This window comes from Cryptomeria japonica, chromosome 6, assembly GCF_030272615.1.
Source record: "Cryptomeria japonica chromosome 6, Sugi_1.0, whole genome shotgun sequence".
Taxonomy (NCBI): domain Eukaryota; kingdom Viridiplantae; phylum Streptophyta; class Pinopsida; order Cupressales; family Cupressaceae; genus Cryptomeria; species Cryptomeria japonica.
The window spans coordinates 437626326-437644048 of record NC_081410.1 but is presented as its reverse complement, the minus strand read 5'-3'; the positions used below and the strand labels follow the sequence as shown (position 1 = coordinate 437644048).

Below are 17723 nucleotides of genomic sequence, written 5' to 3'. Positions count from 1 at the left end.
CCTTACTATGGCTAATAAGGGCTTGGCTTGATCCACACCTTCCAAGGTCTTAGAAAGGATAGGTTAGGTCTCTAACAATGTTTTTCCACCCATCAATTTTCCCCCAATAGGTTTCAATCTTTCAACCCCTTACCGATTTCATTGTTTTGTGTTTTTGCCTACAAAATAGGGGTACAAGGATTTTGACCAATTAGGCCTCCTACCCGATCCTTTAGGGCTCCCTCTCACAAACGATGCAAAAACTACCCAAACTCCCAAAATGGACTACCATTCATTTGGAAAGGGCTCAAGGATTTCTCGGTTTTGGGCCTCCAAGTGTCCGTACAGTGCCTTCGGCGAGTTTTGGGGTTTTTAAGGGTTTTGTGAGGGTTTTTATGGTCTGCCTGGGTCACAGTAAATGTTTTGTGTTTTAGCCACCTTGTCTAGATTGGTGGAGGCTCCTCCTTCACACTAGTGGTGCTTCACACACCCCTCTACACCTCCTTCCAAGGGTGCACTCTCCTCTGACCAACCTTGCTCTCCAAGACCTCTGCAACTTAACCCTTCCTAGTTGGGCACTGTTCAGTCTCGCCTAGGATTGGGTCTTTTGAAGGCCTCCTTGCATTTTCAAGGGCCTTGCTTTCTTTTTAGTATAGTACAAGGTCTTCACTCTCATTCCCCATGGTTTCATGGTGGTTCCACAATGGGGAATGGAGTCATGATTCCATTTCCACAAACCAGTCCAAAACTGGATAGTGAGAAGACAACTTACAAAATATTTACAAGAACACCACACTTACAAGCCAAAACTTAATATAATTTCTCAAAATGAAATTATTTACACCATAGAAGACACTCCACATAGTTTTTCATGTAAATCAATCCATTAACAATCTTCCTTTACTCCATTTGTGCTAATTGGCAACAAAATTACAGTCTTAGTCAGGTCACTTTGCTTGGGCCGTACAATGTCTGACATCCAACCCATTAGTTTAGGGTTTTCAAATACTTATACTACCCTCTCCTTGGTCTATGTGCCCATATTAGGGTTGTCCATGCCAAACTAAATTTTTTGGCTTCTAGGTGAAAAAGTTGCTTGACAACTTTTAAAAGTTGTCATGCAACTTTTGCAACCTTTGAGCAACTTTCTCAATGTTGCTTTTCTTGACTCCTAGACCCACATTGGGCCAACCTAAGGACACTACCATGCTATGAAGGACCCCTAACAATGTGTCTAATTGACTCAAAGAATATTTATTTTCTACATTACACTTAGGCGCTATCAATTTCAAAATTGGTAGAGTGACATCTATAGCCTTATATGCTAGAGCATTGCAGTTTGTTATTTTCTTTATGGAGTCTAGCAATACCTTTGTTACATTAGTCAGCCTAAATTTAGACATAGAGGTTCCAGATGTCTATCCAACTGCCTCCACAATGTGTAATCCACCGGTTGTAGTGATAGATTTTCTTGCATCTGACTCAAGAGGATCAGTCTGAGTTTGCATCTCAACTACCAAAGGTTTAGATTTAACAATTGTAGCTGGTGGTACCTATGAATCTTGTTGCTTTGCCTATTTCTCTGATTGCTTTACCTGTTTCTCTAAGGATGCATCTAATGATTTTTCAGTGATTTCCACTGCCGGTTTTTTTGTATGCACTTTAGTACTGTCAAGTACCGATGTCTCAGTGGACTTTCCTGTATCCGATGTCCCATTAGTTAGTTTTACTTTCTCAAAACCGATCACTGAGCGATTAGTTGATTTTTCAGTTTGAGTTCCAATCCCTATCTTGATGTTTCCAACTATGTCCTTAATAGGTTTCTTTGTTTTAGTGTTTTCTGCTAGTGGCTTAGTTTCCACTTCTCTTTTCTCACTTGTCTCTTTATCAACAACTATATTGACTTCTTGAGTGCCAATGTTCATTGTATAGAGTACCTTTGAATAATGATTAGTATCCTCATGTGTAGTTTCCATACTCTCTGTTGTAGGTGGAGTATCATCATGTGTAACTTCTGTAACCGGTGGAGTATCTGAAGTTTCTATCGGAGTGCCAGAGAAAGGTGGAGCTAGGTTATCTATTATCTTCAGGGTCAGAGGATCACCCATTTTGCCTTTCCCCTTATCCTTATCCTTTTGATAGACTTTAAAAGTTTTAGATCATTTTGATTCTTCTTGTTTTTCCTTTTCAACAAAAAATATGTCCCATTTATCCACATCCTCTTCTGATATTTCATTTACTATGCCTGCCATAAGTGTAACATGCTGGTGACCAGTTGAGAATACTATCTGGTTAGCCTCACTGATTCATTCATCTATTTCATCAGGTGAGTTCACTGGGTGCACTGCAAGTAATTTCTCAATTTTTATTTTCTTATCCAGCTCAAAAATAGTCGCCCTTCTAGCTTCTATTCTTTTGTATAAATCATTGGGTATTTCATCAACAATTTCCATCAAAAACTTCTTGTATATGTCCAAGTGTAAAATTACACTATTTTCTATGCTTTCTTTATCATCAGTGGAAAGTGTGCTATGCAGTTTGCTAATATTTTTCAATTTGCCATCCTCTATTATTTCACTGAGGAGTTTGTCTAGTGGAGCAATATCTCATTTTACCTTCTTCTTCTTTGGAGTCAACTTCTTAATTGGAGGCCTAACTGCCTATTGCTTTTGTCTTGTCTTTCTAGGTGTAGGAGCAGGTGCTGGTGAGGATTTCCTTTTTCTATCAACCCTTTGGTATTGTGGTGGAATCTCAGTATCAGAGGAAGTAGCAACTGGTGAAAGATGTGCTTCCAGTTGTAATTCTTCCAACTCACTTTCCTTAATACTAGTTTTGTGCAATACATATTCTTTTATTGCTTTTGCCTGTCGAGATCCTTTCCTAACCATCTGATCAACCTTCTTTACTCTTTTCCTTGATTGAATACCACTCTCTATTGTTTCAACATTGCTAAAGAATTTCTCTTCCAGTTTCCTAGGTGCTTCAAGTAGAGCATTTGCATATGTTTCAATTAGGTTCTCATTTGCTTCATATCCCATTTCAGTTACCCAAACAGTCCTTGGGACAACTGCTTCCATCTAGATCTCATCTTTCTTTATCACAAAGCATATGCCATCTTTGTATTTGTCAACAATAGCTTGTGACAACCTTGTTCTAGATTTCATTTTTGCCTTAATTGCTTGAAAGTATTCATTGATGTTCTTCTCTTTGTTATCTCCCATATTGTTCAGTGTGTCTAGTAGTTGTTTTCCTATCGGTAAATCAAATCCAAAGTCTTTTCTCCCAATGTCGGGTACTTCCTTGGTGATATACAATATTAAGATTACAAGTAGGTTACCAAATCTAAAAGTTCCTTTCTTGTCACCTTTAATCTTCTTCTGGTTGTCTATTAATTCATTTTTAAGCCATTCACACACATCTATTCTTGCGTTGTTATTGACTAAGTCATATGCACTTTTGATACATAGATTGGATACTGAGTTTAACCTATTTGCATGTGTAGCTTTGTAGCCAAGTACCATACTAATGAATTTGACATTTTCATCCTTAACATCATTGACTCTAAGTGATCTCTTGTCGAAAGTAGCACCGGTTAGGGTCATCACAGTGTCATTAGAGACCTTCTTAGATTTGTCAGGCCTACTACCCGTGGAGGGTAAGCCTGTCACTACCCTAACTACCTCTTTCATGATTTTATGAACTGAATCCAACCAAAAGAACTCCCCATGCACTCTGCTTAGCACAATCTGTATAACATCCTTGGGAAAGTTAGGGATACTAAGGATTTCAGTAAAACCTAGAGTTTCCACTATCTTGTGTTCTGGTTTGATATTTCCAGATTCATCACATAAAACAGTCTGATACATATTCTTGATTTCATCATCTCCTAGTTCTTCTATGTGACAATGTATGTACATTCTAGGGTCTTCAGCATAAACTACTCCTTCAGAAATTTGAGAAAATGCCCCTAGGGTATCATCCTTCTTCGCAATGTCAGGAATGATCTTAAACATGGGTCTAGGGCATTTAATTTCTTCTACAATAATAGGATTTGCAATGAATTCGGGAACAAAGGAGGATGCCATGATTATAAATATGTTAATCTGCCTTTAGGTATGTGTGATTGAATGATTTGCTTCGTTCTCTCTTATGGATGCCCTTGCTCAGAATTTTTGCGCTCTCAGGAAGTTTGAATATTTGGTGAATGAGAAAGAGCCAAAAATATTTTCTTTATAATGTTATTTCCTCCAACTATCATATTTAATGTCTGCCAGTTTAAGTGAAACTTAACATATCTACCGGTATAGAAGTGATTCAACTTTTTACCATCAACCGAGGGTGAATTAGCATATTTTTAATTTGTTGCCATACCCCCAAAGGATTTTCTTTTTCAGTTAGATAAAGAGTCTCCTGTTGGTAAAGTGATACTCTATTCTATTGGTGAAGAAGTTGCTTCACTAACATTTTGATCTTTCTTTTTAATCCACTGTTTTGAGAATTCTTGCTTTACCTCTTCAACCTTTTCTTTTCCCTTCAAGCTGCGTCCTTTGTTATTTGCCGGTGATGCCTTACTTCAACAAAATTTTGCAATATGTCCAATCTTGTTACAAGCATAGAAAGTTACATTATTTTTCTGAATAGCTTTTCAATAGCCTATGCCAGTATGTGTTCTGCATTGATTAGATAGGTGTCCAAATCTTCCACAAATATAACATCTTACATTCATTCTGCAATTTTATGAGTTGTGACCATTTTTGTTGCATTTAGAACATTGACCGGTGGGTGCATTAGTGTTCTAATAATTTCAAGATCTACATTGATTTGCTCTGTGACCATACTTGTTACAGTTAAAGCATTTCCCATTGAATTTATAAGCATTAGGTTGTCTTACCGGTTTACTGTGATCATGATTGTTTGCAGTGTCGGAGCCTTTACCAACTTCAAAGCCAAGACCATCTGTGTCTCCATTAGGTTTCTGAATTTTTAGCATGTTATCAAGTTCCTCTGAACTTTTCTTGAATTTCTCCTTGTATTGATTTGCAGCTGCTAGCCCATTCTCGAAGATTCCCTTTTGTCTCAAGAGTTCATTACTTTCATTTTGTGTGTGTATCAAATCTGTTTTCAACATATCATTTTCATGATTGAGTCTTGTATTAGCATTTTCAGCATCATTTAATCTTCTAACCAAGTCATCGTCATTTTTCTTTCTATCTTCAATGTCTTTACAAAACCTCATGGTCATATATTGCATCTCATTTCTCAAGGTCATATTCTCTTGCTTCGTTTTGTTCACAAGGTCATTAAGAGTTTCTTTTTCATCATCACTATTCTGCATCTTCTCACAAAGTTCTTTTCTTTTGTTTCTACCAATAGTGAGGTTCTCTTGAAGTCCTTGAATTATCTCCTATGCAGCCTTTAGATCATCTTCCAGTTTGATATTCTTTAACTTTTCTACATCATAATCTGAAAGAGTTGTTTCCGATTGCTTCCTCAAGTTTTCCATTTCTATCAGTGTCAAAATCTTCTTCAAGCTGTTAGACTTTTGAAAATAGAGGACCAAGCTCTGATACCAATTGTTAGGATTCCCAAAGATACTGAGAGGGCGGGGTGAATTAGTATCTGACCGATAAAATGAATTTCTGAACTTATTAACTAAATTGCATTTCAAAATAGTGTATTGGTAAACCAAAATTAATGTAGTAAATAAGAATAGTAAGCACAACATAAGAAACACACCATAACACAATATTTTAACGAGGAAACCTGGTGTGAGAAAAACCTCGGTGGGATTTGTGACCCACAATATTTGCATATTGGCCAATAAGAGAATATTACTAATACAATAGGGGCTTGCACATGTAGGAAGGCCAAGTGCCTAGAGCTCACTGCTCAGATATAATAGGAAGTCTTACTGACTTACAAAAATGGATTATACTAATCCAATATCAAGTAATTCTTCAACTTAGCATCTATTATGCCAGGTTCAGTACCGGTTTAAGCTCATGCCATATACATAAACCTTATTCCAACATTCGCATCATCTATCCATCATCTACCTATATCTCATGTCCATCTCTCTTCTAAATGATTTACAATATCTCATACTTTTATGAGTCATGTTTACAATATGCATTGTTGGCTTACAAAAGATATTACAATTAAATACAAAACAAAATCTTGTTAGCCATAGCGCTGGTAATCAATTTTTCGGTGCCGGTGCCGGTGTCTGCCTGTGCCAGTGTCTATGCTTGTCATTGCCAGTGTCTCTGGATTGCAAGGTTGCCATCAATGACAATACCTTGAATCACCTACAATTTATCATTGGAGTGTTCATTTACCAACAACCAAGTATCATGCTAATGAACTGCACATTTACATCCTTAACATCGTTGACTCTTAAGGATCTTTTATCAAAAGTTGCACCGGTTAGGGTCATCACAGTGTCATTTGAAATCTTCTTAGTTTTATCAGGCCTGCTACCGGTGGAAGGTAAGCCTGTCAATGCCCTAACTGCCTCTTTGGTTATCTTGTGAATTGAATCCAGCCAAAAGAACTCTCCATGCACTTTTCTTAGTACAATCCTTATAACATCCTTGGGAAAATCAGGGATACTAAGGATTTCCACAAAACCTAGGGTTTCAACAATCTTATGTTCGGGTTTAACATTTCCATTTTCATAACATAAAATAGTTCTGTACATGTTCTTAATTTTTTCATCACCTAGTTCTTCTATGTGACAATGTATGTACATTCTAGGGTCCTCAACATATACTACTCCTTTAGTAATTTGAGAGAATTCTCCTAGGATGTCATCTTTCTTCTCAATTTTGGGAATGATCTTAAATATGGGTCTAGGGCATTTAATCTCTTCAATCACAGCAGGGTTTGCAATGAATTCAGGTACAGAGGAAGAAGCCATTGTTCTAAATACCTTAATCTGCCTTTAGGTATGTGTGCTTGAACAATTTGCTTCCTTCTCGCTATGGATGCCTTCGCTCAGGATTTTTGCGCTCTCAGAAAATTTGAATGCTCAGTGAATGAAAAAGAGATAAAAACACTTTCTTTATAATGTTTTTTCCTTCAACTACCACATTTAATGTCTATCAGTTAAGTGAAACTTAACATATCTACTGGTAAAGAAGTGATTCAACTTCTTTCCATGAACCAAGGGTAAATTAGCATGTTTTTCAATTTGTTGCCATAGCCCCAAAAGGATTCTCTTTAGTTAGATGAAGAACCTCCTACCAGTGGAGTGATACTCTATTCTACCGGTGAAGGAATAGCTTCACTAACACTCTGATCTGTCTTTCTAATCCATTGTTTTGAGAATTCTTGTTTTATCTCTTCATCCTTCTATTTACCTTTCAAGCTAGGTCCTTTGCTATTTGCCAATGATGCCTTACTTCTACAAAATTTTGCAATATGTCGAATCTTGTTACAAGAATAACATGTCACATTATTTTTATAAATATATTTTCCATATCCTATGCTAGTATGTGTTCTGCATTGATTAGATAGGTGTCCAAATCTTCCACAAACATATCATCTTACATTCCTTCTGCAATTTTTTGAGTTATGACCAATTTTATTGCATTTAGAACATTGACCGGTGGGTGCATTAGTGTTCTGATAGTTTCTAGATCTACACTGATTTTCTCTATGACCATACTTGTTATAGTTAAAGCATTTCCCATTGAATTTGTAAGCATTAGGTTGTCTTACCGGTTTACTATGATCATTATTGTTTGCAGTACCAGACCTTTCACCAACTTCAAAGCCAAGGCCATTTGTATCTCCATCAGGTTTATGATTCTTCAGCATGTTATCAAGTTCCTTTAAAATTTTCTTGAATTTCTCTTTGTGTTGATTTGCAGCAGCCAACTCATTCTCCAAGATTCATTTTTGTGTCATGAGTTCAATCTTATCATTTTGTGTATACATCAAATCTGTCTTCAACATATCATTTTCATGACCGAGTCTTGTGTTTTCATTTGCAGCATCATTTAGTCTTCTAACCAAGTCATCTTCATTCTTCTTTCTGTCTTCAATGTCTTTACAAAACCTCATTGTCATATCTTGCATCTCATTCCTCATATTACTGTTCTCTTGTCTCAATTTGTTCACAAGGTCATGAAGAGTTTCTTTTTCACCATCATCACTCTGCATCTTCTCACAAAGTTCTCTTCTTTTATTTCTAGTAGTATTGAGATTTTCTTGAAGTCCTTGAATTATTTCCTATGCAGTCTTCAGATCATCTTCAAGTTTGATATTCTTCAACTTTTCTGCATCATAATCTGAAAGAGTTGTTTCTAATTGCTTCCTCAAGTTTTCCATCTCTATCGGTGTCAGAATCTTCCTCAAGCTATTAGGCTTTTGAAAATAGAGGACCAGGCTCTGATACCAATTATTAGGATTCCCAAAGATACTGAGAGGGAGGGGGTGGGTGAATCAATATCTGACCAGTTAGATGAATTTTTGAACTTATTAAGTGAATTGCATTTCAAAATAGTGTATCGATAAACCATAATTAATGTAGTAAACAAGAATAATAAGCACAACATGAGAAGCACACCATAACACAATATTTTAATGAGGAAACCTAGTGTGTGAAAAACCTCGGTGGGATCTGTGACCCACAATATTCGCTTACTGGCCAATAAGTGAATATTACTGATATGATAGGGGGCTACACATGCAAGAAGGCCAAGTGCCTAGAGCTCAATACTCAATTACAAAAGGAAGTCTCACTGACTTACAAAATTGGATTATGCAAATCCAATATCATGTACTGCTTCAGTTTAGCATCTGCTATGCCAGGTTCAGTACCGGTTTAAGCTTATACAACATTTATAAACCTTATTCCAATATTCACATCTCCTATTACATATCCATCATCCATCTCATTACCATCATAATACCATTATGCTTTATAAAATCTCATACTTATATGAATCTTATTACAATTTGCCATGTCGTCTTACAAAAAGATATTACAATAAAATACAAAACATAATATACAAAATCTTATTGGCCATGGTGTCGGTAATCATCTTTTCCGTGTTGGTGTCGGTGCTTGCCTATGCCATTGTCTTAGCTTGCCTATGCTAGTGTCTTAGGATTGTAAGGTTTCCATCAATGACAATACCTTCAATCACCTACAATTTCTCATTGGAGTGTGCATTTGCCAGTAGTCGAAACTTTGGAGCAACCCACACACATACGATTCTTAGTAGAGGTACAAAGTTTGGCATGGGGAGTTTTTGTGGGAATTGGTGCTTGGCTGCCTTGGAGAAGTGAGTGCCGAGGGTGGATCCTATGGGGTGAAGCACTAAATATCTGCTTTGAATAGCATAGCCTCGGGGGAAACCCCATGTGTGATCAACAACTATTGTCCTGTCCAACCTTATGAATTGTGCTTGTCTTCTTTTAAAGATTCAAACATTGTGTCTTTTGTGTCTTCAAGTGTATACAAAACATTTTTACATCAAATAGAATGCTTTCTTTTGAGTCATTTTGAGTCTAGACACTTGTAAACATTGAGTCCTCATCAATATTGTGTCTAACAGAAACACATTTGTGTATTGTAACTGCGTCTGTGTAGGACAAAAATGCATCTGTGTCATCATAGCAAATTGTATTTACAAGATTATCATAAACGCATTTGTGCAATATCTAGTCAAGTCTATGTTGGGTAATCGCATTTGTGATGTATACAGACACATTTCTATTCAGTATTGGGAAAATTTACAGTCTAGCAAACAAGAGCAATTAGTTTCAGAATTCTTGATCTTCCTAGGTTATTTCTTTGGGTTTTCATCAAGAATTCAGCCTATTTTTGGGTCTCACAAAGTTCATCATTGCTTTACACCTTGCATTACATTCACGTTTGTCTAAACTTGAGTCAAAAGGTCACTTTCTTGCCCCCATCTTACTTTGTCAACCCAATACATACAACAATATTTTGCTAAGTGGTCCCTCATCAAGGTCTATCACATTTGGGTCTCATTTGGTCTTACTTAGAGTCAAGGTCAACTTACCTCATCAAGAGATCTATCATGTCTTTGGAAGTCACAACTACTATACTACATACATACTTTGTCTTACACTTTGGACATTGCAAGTACACTTTAGATTCATTTACATTCCATCCAACTCTTGATCTTACATACTCTTTCCATTTTCATCTAGTCTTACACATCTTGGTCAAAACCTAGTTCATGGTTGAAACCTGTTCCCAAAAATTTAGGAGGGAATATAAAGAGGCTCAAGAGTCTGCAAACATGAGTGGCCATGAGTATGACAATGGTATCTTTTTCAATTCTGACCACACCACATTACCTGACATGGACATCTATAAAAACATTCAAAATGTTGAGAACTTGGATGATAGAAACAACAATGATGCACAAAATGAAAATGTTGACAACATTTTAGTACATTCAGCAGAAGTGGAAGAAACTATCATGGATCCCCATTTTAATAGATTGGTTGAATAGATCATGAGAAAAGATAGACAATATTTCCTACAAGTGATGGCAAAAAGTGGAGCTAAGATACCTCATGATTTTGACATGTACCAAATAGTGGAGAATCGACCTACACAAGAAAGTCAACTCAACATGGATCAAGGGAGACCAAATAGTGGAGGTAATAGAGGACCACGTTTCATTCCTGAGTCAGCATCGTCCTTGTTTCAAAAAATTGAGGTCCCAAATACACATGGTCAAGCTTACGATACTCACGAAAGAACATCTAATGAACAACTCCATCTACCCAGACCCTTATGGAAATCTTATGCAGATAAATACACTCAATCACATACCAATACTAAGAACCCAACTCAAAAGAAATTGGATACCTAGAGGCATGCTCAAAATATGGACACAAGAAAACCCTATGTCAAATTTGGGGGCAATACACAAGAGAAAAATCATGATATGCCTTATGACCCCATATCAAGTGGTCCCTACATGCATTATCATTAAAGACCTCCTCCATATGAACATGTTTACAATCAATACCATCCATACATGCATTATCCTCCTCCTCCACCCAGTGGCTCAAGCGTGGGATATGGTCCAAGAAGTCGGTCTCCACCCAAATTTTTTTTGGAACAACAGATAAAGGACTTACAAAAGAAGATGGAGGACATCAATACACCAAAACCAACTTACACAATGAGAGATATATGTCCCTATCCATTTGATAGAAGCATTCTAATTCCTCCATTTCCTACACACTTTGTAACACCAAAGTTTGATAAATACAGATGAAAAGGGGACCCTCAAGCACATATAAAATAGTTTTTCATAGCTTGTATTGAGGTAGCAGTAGAAGAAATGTACTTGATGAGATTGTTCCCACAAATCTTAGGTGAACAAGCTATGGAATGGTTCTCCCAACTTCCACCTGGAATTAAGTCATGGGGTGATCTAAAAGAAGCTTTCATACAACATTTCTCATATAACATAGAGATAAATATATCAGTTGCCACTTTGTGCAATACCAAACATCAAGATGGGGAGTCATTTTCATCATTATTACAAAGATGGAGGAATTTATCTAGTAGATGCTTTTGTGAAATTCCACAAAAATAAATGGTAGAGATGTTTACATAGAATGTCAACAGAGAAATTGGTTATGACTTGAGGAAAGCTTGTTTGTCCACTTTCAAGGAAGTCATTGAGAAAGGCTTAGCGATAGAGAAGGTCTTAATTGAGAAATGAATCATCAAGATATTGAAAGAAAATAAAGAGGATTTTAAAGGAAAGGAGAAGCCATGATTTTGGAACAAGAACAAGAACATAGTAAATGATGGCGTTGTTGATGCTAAGATGGTAAGACCAAAAATAACTCTTTCAGGACCAAGTTCTTCTATAAACAACCAAGTAAATACTCAAGGAACTCTAAAACCATGAAGGAAATACACCCCATTGGGAGAACCACTTGAGTCATCTTTTAAGAAGCTAGTGGAAAACAAGATAATAAAAATTCCAGACAATCCTCCATATGAGCCAAAAGTCAAACCAAATTGGTGGAATGACGATGAGTATTGCGAATATCACAAGAGCAAGGGACATAAAATAGGAAATTTCCATCGCTGGAAGAACATTATACATGATCTTATTGATACAGGTGACATTAAGATTGATGGACATACATCCAATCAAGAACATGAGATGTTTAAGGAACCATTCCATAAACATGTCAAGTGAAAAGACAAAGCCACAAATAATCAAGCCAAATATACCAAAGTGTCCTATGACTATGATTCAACCGTTTACCACATTTCAATGGATAACTATGTTTCTACTATTATCATAAAGGACAAAACGCTTGAAATTCCTACCCAAAGAACCAAAGTTGTCCTAAAAGGCATTGGACCTTCTTTTGAATCTACCTCTGAATGTAATATCACAACTTGTCGAGGTAAGGTCACCTTGCAAGGTGTTCCAGCTAAAACCACCACTCCCTTATCAACCAAACCTAAGCACGACCCAATAGAATAGTTAGGGAAGACACCCACATTTATCTCAATCCTAGAACTGTTTCCTATATCTCCTTTGCATAAAGCCATACTCGACAAAGTCCTAAGAGAAACCTATGTACCCACTGATTTGAACGTGGACCAGTTTCAAGTCATGGTGGGATACCTTTTCATTCCACATTCTCTTACATTCACTAAAGCTAATGATGCCTCTATCAGACAACCACATAATGCACCTTTACACATTGAATCCTTCCTACAAAAACACTAAATAAAATGAGTCTTGATAGATGGAGGAGAAGGTCATAATATATGTACTTTGAACACAATAATACAATTGGGATACTTAGATAAAGCTATGAATGCTACAAACAAAATTACCATCAAGGCATATGATGACAAAGAGCACTCATCCAAAGCCACAATCACCTTACCTCTCAGAGTTGGGATAGTTATGAAGGATGTGGTATGCCAAGTCTTTGATTTAGAGCTCACATACAATATACTCTCGGGACGCCCATGGATTCATGAAATGACAACTGTTCCCTCAACATATCATCGATGTATCAACTTTCCACACAATGGAGTTGAAGTGACCCTTAATGGTGATCCTAATCCATTCTTATATTGAAACAACCTACAATCAAGATTAGAAATAACAATCCCAGTCAATAGAGAAGCTGTTCCTTCATCAACATATGTGGATCCAGAATCCTTGAAAGCTTGTACAACAAAGCCAACAAAGCTCAAAGGAAAATTCAAGGTTAAAAACATGGGATGTGGTGAGAAATTCTTTCATGTTGATCAAGTCCTACTATCTCCTAAGACATTTATTCGACTGGAACAACCTACAAATAATTTGGAATATGAAAGAATTGGGTGGGAACCACATAGTTTTGTGGCTACTAAGTCTGAATGCAAATCTCCTCTAGTAGTGCAAGCAACTCTTGATATCAATAGTCCTAAGAGTGGTTCCACCGAATAATCTATTGAGCATATCGTCATCCCTCTTGAGAACTCACATAGCTTTACCATTTCATCTGTTCATTCCATTTCCACTCCTCTCCCAGACTTGGATCAATGAGAATCATAAAATCCCTTACTAATTGGGGATCAAAAATCAAGCTATGAAAAGAAAAATCTAAAAGTCAAAAATAAAGAGAAGTCCTTCAGTCCAAATCAAAATCAAAAGCTATTGGACTCTATAAAAATCAAAGTCAAGGATAAAAATCCTATGAAAGAAAAAAAGAAAGACATGATCTTCCCTAATACCAAAATAATTGGGGGCAAAAGTTCTAAAATTTCCAGTAAAAAATAATATTTGTTGATCCCAAGTCTCCATCGTTATATCCTACTTTCACTTCTTTTCGCAATCATAAGCCTTCATCACTCATCCACTTGTTCTGCACATCATTTCCATTCTGGCGATACATCATGGACCTTTAATGGAACTTCCTTGAAGGAATTTGTTATCAAGGATGGCCAAACTTCTTTAGGTGACACACATATGGGACTGTGTAGTCCACACGCTAGTAATTCTATCTTAGTTCCCTTATCAAGTAACACAGTCACTCGAGCTACACATCATTCAATCAAGGAACTGTTATCTAAAATTTCATTACCCATGTAATTTTAGCCAAAGGATGCATATTTATCAAATGATTGCATTTACAAAAGGTACATTGCAGTGTTTAAAAAGGAAAAAAGGCGTATTTTTCATTTGTATTGAACAATGATAGATTACAAATTGAGTTCATGCATCTGAAGCATATTTATATACACTGAGTTTCTTAAAACCTCACACAAGCCGTGAGCTTAGCATTTCTATCTTTCCTACATATCCAAAACAGAAAAGGATAGAATCAAATAGTGAGTGTGAGGATAACCAGTCATTGCCTTGGGTTGCTTTGACTAGTTATTGGCTGCCCTGTTGCCCTTATGACTATTTTCTCGATCTTCAGACTCTGAAAAACCCCTACTTTCCTACACAAAAGAGAAGAGGTGTTAGATCCAACAGATCTAAGTAATGAAAGATTATCCTACCACATATCATTTATCATAGCCTATCATATTTCTGTTTTGAAAGGGCGGGAAAGATAAAGACACAAATCATTGCTTCAGGAGAAAGAAATGTTTATGCTAATGTGTTTGTTTCATGTGCAGATAATTAGTTACTCTAATTGGCATGTGCCCCTGACCAAGGCTCCCTTCGAGTATGAGCCCAACATACCTTTTAGAGTAACTAATCTCAGAATATCAAAGTGGAATGATGAAGAAACCAACTGAAGTATCAAAGGGACATGTTTGTTTTAAATATGAAACCTTTTACTTTACTATTCATGATATGCATAAAAAGAAACTATTAATGAATAAACTGTTTTAAGGGACATATTATTTCAATGTGAAACCTTACAGTATTTAAAAGGGTCAATACCACATCATGAAGATAAACAATTCAATGCAACAAGTTGGTAAAGAAACGGAGTATCTGAGTTTTCTTTTTAATGCATGTTCAAACAATGAACTTCAATGAAATCAGAATCAACTGGTAATGAAATGAGTGTCACGAGCCCATGCTCGAACTTCATTTCTACATAAGATCAATCCCAGCATGTGCCAAAGTTGGAAATTTAACAAGGATAAAACACAATCTCATCAAAGAGTACAATTCTCTCAAGGAAAGAATGTGGAGACTTCATCAGCTAATAATCTAACATTCTGGAGATTATATATAGTTTTTTAAAAATTGATGGTTTATGTGAAATGTGCATTTTATGGCGAACTGGCTTGTATTTCTTATTCTTCTATACTGTCCATGTTTAATAATTGCAACAAATGCTGAAGGTCAAGCATTACTTGAAACTCAAAGAAGGACTAAATGAATCTACAAAATTACTTGGAATTTGGGATCCAAATTTAGTGGAACCCTGCACTAGTTGTTCTCACATTTTTTTTTTTTTTGCAATCAATGTTGCTGTTGTATTGGTTACCTATGCTGGCCAGTATGTTATGCAAGGCTTTCTACAGTTGCAATTTGCACCATGGGCTCGAAATTTGCTCAAATCTGTGTAGTTGAATTTCGCCAAGGAAAATGCAGTCTCTCGCTGCCTATCGTGTGCGTTTTCTGCATCTGAATAACTCTACTAAGAGCTGTGAAAGATTTGAAGTGCATAGAAGCGGTGGTCAACCTCTGGTTAAAGTGAAGTTTGTCTTACAAAAGAAATACAAATTTGGCCAACAGTTTGCTGTAGTTGGCGATGACCCACAGTTTGGAACATGGAATCCAAAAGAAGCTCTTCCTCTTGAGTGGTCAGGGGGAGATGTATGGACAATAGAAGTGAACTGTTCCTACAGGGTGTTCCTATGGGTAAACAGATTGAGTACAAGTTCATTTTTAAAAGGTAAACTTGGAGAAAGTTCATGGCAACCTGGTCCAAACCAAGTGTTTGATACACTGGAAGATGTTCCATCAATGGTTGTATTTTCAATATGGGAGAAAGAGAAGGAAACTACTGAGACTAGCTACGAGGAAAAAGTACTTGAGCTTACATCAACAGGTGAACTATAAAACAGGTGGATGGGTCACTCATCATGTTACAGATATTTGGGCAAAAAACTTATGCTAGTGAAGGTAATCCAAAGCATGCAGTATGGCCTATGGGTGGAGCATGGCTGTGCACACATCTTTGGGAGCATTATTCATATACTCTTGACAAGAACTTTTTGGAGCAAAAGGCATACCCATTGCTGAAGGGCTGTGGTGAATTTTTGTTGGACTCGTTAGTGGAGTATCCCAAAGGTGTCCTTGTGACCAATCCATCAACTTCTCCAGAACACCTGTTCATTGCTCCAGATGGTCAACAGGCTAGTGTAAGCTATGCAATTGCAATGGACATGGCTATCATAAAAGAAATATTTATTGCCACAATATCTGCTGCTGAGGTTTTAGGAAACACAAATGATGATTTAATTCAAAAAATGAAGGCTGCACTACCAAATCTTTTTCCACCGAAGGTTTCCCAAGATGGTTCTTTAATGGAATGGGCACAAGATTTTTAGGATCCAAAAGTGCAGCATTGACATATGTCACATCTGTTTGGGCTCTATCCAGGTCACACAATAACAATGGAGTCCACCCCAGAATTGTGCAAAGCCGCTATTCGTAGCTTGTTTAAAAGAGGAGAGGATGGACCAGGATGGTCAACAGTATGGAAGATTGCACTTTGGGCACGTCTTCGTAACAGTGACCATGCATATCGAATGGTCAAGAAACTCATTACTTTGGTGGATCCTAGTAATGAAGAAAGGTTTGAAGGTGCGCCTTATGCAAACTTATTTGAAGGTGGGCTTTATGCAGACTTATTTACGGCACACCCACCTTTTCAAATTGATGCAAATTTTGGGTTCGCATCTGCCATTGCAGAAATACTAATTCAAAGCGATGAAAGAAACCTTTTCTTGCTACCTGCATTACCCAGAGATAAGTGGCCTAGAGGGTGCATAAGCGGGTTGAAGGCTAGAGGCCATACAAATGTTGCAATCTGCTGGAGAGAAGGGGAACTGCATGAAGTTGGTCTAGTTGTGCATAATCATAGTTCACCCAAAAATTTGCATTACAATGGGATGATAGTAACAAGTTTCCTGGTAAATGTGGTGCGAGCAAAATGTAAAAAAAAAAAACAGACACTGCGTAAAAAAGTCCTCTTCAAAATTCCAACAACGACATAACTAATCTTAGAATAAAGCAAGAAGGAGTCATTTTCATACCTGTAGAGAACACGATTTGCATTTAGAGAGAAGACTCAGAAAGCCCAGCACCCTTCGTCAATGGCAGCACCAAACCCTCGAGAACCTTCTTTGTTATTCGCATTTTGCAAAATGAGAAGAATACGATGGAGTGCAAAACTTTTAGGGTAACAAAAAACCCTTTGTCATTTTGTATATTCTCCCTCAAGTCCGCTGGGCTTATGAAATATGCAATATAATAAAAATCAAACATATTCGATAAAATAGATGTTTATCAATATGTCAAATATGTTTTATTTCTATTATATTTTTGTTTTCCTTCTTGGTTAAAAGCTGGTATTTCTTTGTAAAAGGTATTTAATTACAATGCAATTATAAATTGTAATTGAATATTATTATTCGAAATGTAAAAGGTGTATCCATATGCAAGAAGGAGACTAAGTCTTTTGACTTAGTTTTGAAGGAGGAGTTAATTCAGGAGAGATAAGGCTCTCATTGAAGAAGTCTTTTC

General features: G+C 36.7%; 1 pseudogene; it reads left to right on the top strand.

The window, feature by feature from the left end:
* The first annotated feature begins 15557 nt into the window (after positions 1-15557).
* Positions 15558-17194, top strand: LOC131037571 (alpha-L-fucosidase 2-like; annotated as a pseudogene).
* The last annotated feature ends 529 nt before the right edge of the window (positions 17195-17723 follow it).